Source organism: Tachyglossus aculeatus, chromosome X2 (genome assembly GCF_015852505.1).
Source record: "Tachyglossus aculeatus isolate mTacAcu1 chromosome X2, mTacAcu1.pri, whole genome shotgun sequence".
NCBI lineage: Eukaryota > Metazoa > Chordata > Mammalia > Monotremata > Tachyglossidae > Tachyglossus > Tachyglossus aculeatus.
The window spans coordinates 8,773,939-8,780,089 of NC_052100.1; positions in this window are offsets into that span (position 1 = coordinate 8,773,939).

The following is a 6,151-nucleotide window of genomic DNA, read 5'->3' on the forward strand; positions in this document are numbered from 1 at the left end:
TGAGTGGGGCAGGCTCCAAAAGGATTCTCCCCACCTCTTTCCCCTTTCTCACCCACCCCCACATCTGTCCATTTGTGATTTGGGAGCAGCATTTAATTGGGTATTGGAGGGGAAAGGGGAAGAGAGGAACAACAATCCTCCCCAACAGTTAGCTAGACGTTGGTCTTGGACCTGGAACCGGGACCCGAGATGCAGCGAGGGAGATGGAACTGCCCGCCCTCCCACCCCCGACCCAAGAGTTGCCTACTAGATTCAGGTGCAGGTGGGAAACCGTGGATATGGGCCTGACACAAGAACAGTCAGCCACGGGCTCAATTTGATGGATGCTCAGACATGGACCATTGGAGCTGCTTGGCCCCCAGTGAAACCTCAGGCTGCTGTGAGCCAGTTTCTTTGAGGATGGGGTGACGACCAGAGAAAGCGGGGGAGTGGGAATGGAAATTGGACACCCGCTGCTTAACTGTCCTGCCCCCACTGGTATCATCCAGGACCCCACTTTTCTGGGAGCCCTGCCCCTTACAGCTGAAAAAGGGCTTCAGACTTCAAATGGGGACTTGGTGCTCCCAAAGTCACTTGGACCTTCCCCTTGCTTCTACGTGGCTCAGACAAATCGTGAGGTTTCGGGCCCCTGGCCCCCAGACTACTTGCTTTTCATGTTCCCTAAGCCAGCCCCACCCTAGCTCCCAGCCAGGCTCCAGCAGGAAGTACAAGCAGCTCGTTGCAACCAGAGAGCTCCCCGTTTGGGGATTCTGCCCAGGATCAATTCATGCACTTGCCTCTTTGGTGCATGTGGTGGGCAGCTGGGTGGAGAAGAGGCTGTTCCTCTCCCAATCTTCATCTCTGGGCTCTATCCAGATCCCTATGCCTTGGAGTCTCTGGCATTCTGGCCACTTTTGGAGAATGGCCCCTTGGGTTTTGTACCGAAAGGGGAGGGACAGCTAGGGTGGGGACCCTTCCACTCCCTCTACGTGGAGTCATTTGGGATGTAGAAAAGCAGCATGGCAGAGGGGATAGAGCACGGGCCTGGGAGTTGGAAGGCCGTGGGTTCTAATCCTGACTCCGCCACATCTGCTGTGTGACCTTGGGCACATCACTTGACTTCTCTGGGTCTCAGTTCCCTCATCTGTAAAATGGGGATTGAGACTGAGCCCCGCGTGGGACAGGTACTGTGTCCAACCCAATTTGCTTGCATCCACCCCATCGCTTAGTACAGCACCTTGCGCATAGTAAGTGCTTAACAAATACCATTATGATGATTATTATTATATAGCTGAGATGTTTTCTTCAGCTTCCCGGCTCTAACTGCTTCACTTCTCCTGTGCCATACTGCTATTGGTGGCAAAGTCAGTCTTGACCAGAACCATCCAAGACCAAAGCGATTTTAGGGTTCCAAGTACACCATGCTATCAGAAATGGTCCTAATCAGTTTGCCCAGAGAAACTGGTGCCACTCTTCGGGATCTTCCTGAAAGGCATGAGACACTGGTTTAGTTAACCAGTCCTGCACTCATTGCTGGCATCTGAGGTAGGGAGGAAATGCCTGCAGGTTAATGCTCATCTCCAAATGATGGTGTGAGCCCTCACGGTTATCAGTTGATCAATCATTTATTGGGTGCTGACTATGTGCAGAGCACTGTATTAAGCGCTTGGAAGAGTACAGTATAACAGTTGGTAAACATTCCCTGCCTACGATGAGCCTACAGACGATTGATCAATAGAATAGTGCTTGATAAGTGCTAAATATTTGGGGAAGTATGAGAAGATGTGACCCCTGCCCTCAAAGAGCTTGCAAGTGAGTGAGACAAATATTTAAGATCAGAGGAAGAAGAAAATGGTAAGATGGATGTGTGGGTAAATAAAGTATGAAAACTGATGTGCAGTCACAGCCACCCCATAGCACTTCCGTACATAAGTGACAAGTGGGAGGATCTGACTTGAGAAGAAAAATGGATTGGAGGCGTCCTAGAGAAGGTGGAATTTCAGAAGGGCTTTGGAGGCAGGGAGGGCTGTAGTTTGGTAGATTTGAAGGAGGAAGGCATTCCAGGCTGGAAGAAGCGAATGTGCAAGGAGTCACTGGCAGGGAGAGAAAAGAAAGGCATGGGGAGTAGCTTAGCTTGAGGAACAAAACTTGCAAAATGAGGTTTAGTGAGAGAAGAGAGATGATTTGAGTGCCTTAAAGCCAGAAGTCAGGAGTTTCTATTTGGGGCAGAGAAGAACGGCCTACCAGTGAAGGGTTTTGAGGAGTGGGGAGATGTGTTCAGAACGTTTCAGAAAAACTCAGACAGTAGAGTGAACTCTGAACTAGAGGGGTTCAGTAAGGAAGCTGAGTGGTTTGGTTGGGATATGATGAATGTCTGAAGACGGCGGACATTGAGAGTAATAATAGCATTTATTGACTGCCTACTGGTATTGTGCGAAGCTGAGGAAGTACAACACAGAAGTTTGGATGAGGAGGAGGGGGTGGAAACATTCATAAACACCCTCTTTCTAGGTGAAAGAGATAAGCAAGTAGGTACTACTTTAAAAAGATGTGAAGATAGAATCTTAAAGAGCATTTAGCCTTAAGTATAGAAGTCCCAAGAATGGAATGGTAATCAGAATCTAAAAGCGAATAGTGGATTAAAACAGATTTTTCCCTAGTCTTGTTCTTAATTCCCCAAAGTACTGCTAAAATTCCCTTAGCTGTTTAACCATTTATGAGTACACATCTTCTCCAGCCACAATGCTGGGTTCCTGTTTTTTGCCTCAGGCCAGCCAGTTCCTCCCTTTTAATTGGCTGAGCATCAGGTGATATTATTTTGGTGAGTGCCCCTCAGAGATGGGTAGATAAGAAAATGGTCTTTTCTCAGGTCATTTAATCAATAATATTTGAGTGCTTAGTGAAAGGGTTTGCTTCAACTCTACAGGACTACAATTTAAATCATATACTGTATTTACTTGCATAGTTGCTTCCGCCACATAATTCCCCATCCTGATCTTTGGGGGGGGGGGGGATAAGAGTGTTTTATGTGCCACATAATTATAAGCTGTGATAGCATGGGGAGGAGGGGGAGTTAATTCATTAAATGCCTATTGTATGCAGCACGTAGCACTTCCTTTCCTTTTTTCTTTTTTTATCCTCCCCTTATTGCCAAATTTAATCCTTATTGGGTGTATCACCCTATACCCTTGTTCTAATGTGATGAAAATTATGCCAAAAAATGGGGAAATTGAGTCAATATGGCATTTCCCAATTTTCCTGTTCATCATGATCTAGTCCAACCCGATAGCTACAATCCGTCTCTGTCCATCACTCAGTGTCGCCATCGCCTTTTGCATTTGCCTCCTTTCCCTGGGACTGTCCATTCTTCTCTGAGTTCTGTCTCTTGCTCTTGGCCTTGTGTCTCAGCATCTCTCTAACCTTTCTCTCTCATCCTATGAGGGTCTCAATTTCTCCTTTCCCACCTGTGTTTCTATTTGTGTGAATTTTTCACTTCTCTTTCCCCCCCTCTCTGTCTCACTCTCTCTCCCCCTTCTCCCTTCTTCCCCCAACCCCACTCTCTTGGCCTCGGTGTCTCCATTCCCATCTGTGTCCGTTTCTCCTTGTCTTCCGACCTTCACCCTCTTCTTCCAGTCTCAGTTCTGCCTCTCTCTGGGTGTCTGTGTTCTGTCTGTTAGTGTCTCTCTGACTTCACTGTCTTGCTCTCACTCCCTCTCTCTGGGCTTTTAAGTCTCTGTTCCCTTTCAATGTCTCTGCTGACTTCTATCTCTCGTCATTATCAGGACCTTTGTGTCTCCTCTCCTATCTGTGTCTCTGATTTTGTCATTCTACTCCGTATCTCTGTCACTGTGACTTCTGCCCCCCACCTCTTTCTACTCCTTTCTCTGAGCATCAGTGCCGCCATTCCCATTTGTGTGTCTCTAACCCCTCAATCTCACTCTGTCTCTAGCCTCTGCCTCTCATTCTGTCTGGACCTCATGTCTGTATCCCTCTGGGTGTTTCTTCACATCTCTCTTTCTCTGCATCTCTTTCTCTCTGTGCCTAATGTCTCTGTTCCCTGTATGTCCTTCTGTGCCTTTTGGTTCTGTCTCTAGCTCTTTGGGTCTTGGTGTCTCTCTTTCCATCCGTCTGTGTCTCTGTGACTGACCTCTGTCTCTTTTTTGATCCTACTCTTGGCCATGTGTCTCAATTCCCATCTATCTCTGGCTCTCAGTTTCTCTAAGGACTGCCTGGGTCTTGGTGTCTCTGCCTCCATCTCTCAAGGTCTCTATTTCTCTGGGTCGTGTCTCTGTTTTTATCTGTTTCTCTGTCTCTCTGGGATTAGGTATTTCTCTTTCAGTCTGTCTCTCCATATCTCTGACCTCCAACTTTCTCCCTGTCTTTTTGTTTCCCCTCAGTGACTCTTTGAGCTGTATCTCTTTCTCTGGGCCTGTGTCTCTGTTCCCATTTCTGTCTCCATCTCTCTCTCTCTTCTCCCCCACTCCTCTGGGCCATGGTTTCTCCATTCCCACCTATGTCTCTATGTCTCTCTACCCCCCAATTTTATCTGGTCGTCTGTGTATTCGCCTCATTTTCTCCACCCTCTCCATTCCCACTTGTGTCTCCATGCCTCATTTCTTCATTCCTCTCTCTTCATTCCTCTGAGCTTTGCTGTAGTGGTGTAAATTTGAGTGCCCAAATCTCTGGGGTGGGGTGGGGGCGGGGAGGGGTCAAGGGTGTTTAAGGGCTTCTGACCAGATGAGCTGCTGGGCAGCGGTGTGAGCCAGGGAAGTAATCTAAATTACAACTCCAGGGGGATGAGACCTGAGATATCAGTCCCAAGTCAGGGAAGATCATGGAGTCTTCTGTTAAATGAACAGTTAGGTCATGGCAGCGGCCCAGCATTTCGCAGCAGCCAAAAAGGCCAACTGAATGCTGGCTGACATCATCAGGAAGGGGTAAGGAAACCAAAACAGAGAGCACTGTTCTACCAATCAATCAGTGGTATTTACTGAATGCTGACTGGGTACAGAGCACTGAACTAAGCACTTGGGACAGTACACTACTATAGAGCTGGTAGACACGACTCTTGCCCACTAGGAGCTTATAGTCTACCACCATATAAAACCGCGGTCCGATCCCGGCACCCTGGACTCTACATGCAGTTTTGCTCGCTGCAGCCGAAGGAGGACCTAATAGAGGCAGAAGCAGCGTGGCCTAGTGGATAGAGCCTGGGAGTCAGCAGGACCTGGGTTCTAATCCCGGCCCTGCCGCTTGTCTGCTCTGTGACCTTGGGTAAGTCACTAACTTCTCTGTGCCTCAGTACCCTGATCTGTAAAATGGGGATTAAGACTGTGAGCCCCGTGTGGGACCTGGATTCTGTCCAAACTGATTAGCTTGTATCTACCCCAGCACTTAATACAGTGCCTGGCACATAGTAAGTGCTTAACACATACCATAAAGAAGAAGAGGAAGGTCAGAAAAGGTCAACCAGGTGATCGGGGGACAGAGTAGTTTCTGAAAGAAGACTGAGAAGGTCAGGACTCCACAGTCAGGACAAGTACAGGCCGAGAAAGGAGACGGGACTGAGGTTTCCAGGATACTGAGTGGTGTCAACGGGAAAACGAGGGGGCACCCATTGAAGGGGAGGGTGGCAGTTTCAACACAAAGGAAAGCACTTCTTTTCCCAGTGGGTTGGAGGAAATATAAGGGGCAGCAAGCGGACCCCTTCACAGGAAACCGTGCAGCCAGAAATAATGGTGAGAGGATTTTGGAGGGATCCGTGGACAAGCAGCCCAGGCTGGGTCACTAGAAAGACAGTTAGGAGTATAAAGGCTGCGGCAGGTTGGGGTTGTTAGATGGTCCGTCCCGAAGAGCTGCCATCAATCGCAAGGTTGTTCCAAGTGTCCTGGTGTCACAGATTCCTAGACCAGACTGACCATGGGATTCTCACCCCAGGGAACTTGGCTACTGGCCTTTTGACCACTGACCACCTCACGGAGGTGCCTCCAGCACGAATTCTGTTCTATCCCACGTGGAAATCTCCCTCCGCCCCTGCACTGGCTCCAGTGCCCCAAGGGAAGGAAATTTCGGTGCTCGGACCAGCTCGCTGCCCCCAGGAATTGAAATTCCCCCAATCCTTTCCTCGGCCTAAATGTGTGGAAGAGGTGGGAGGGGGAGTTCAGCGTTCGAA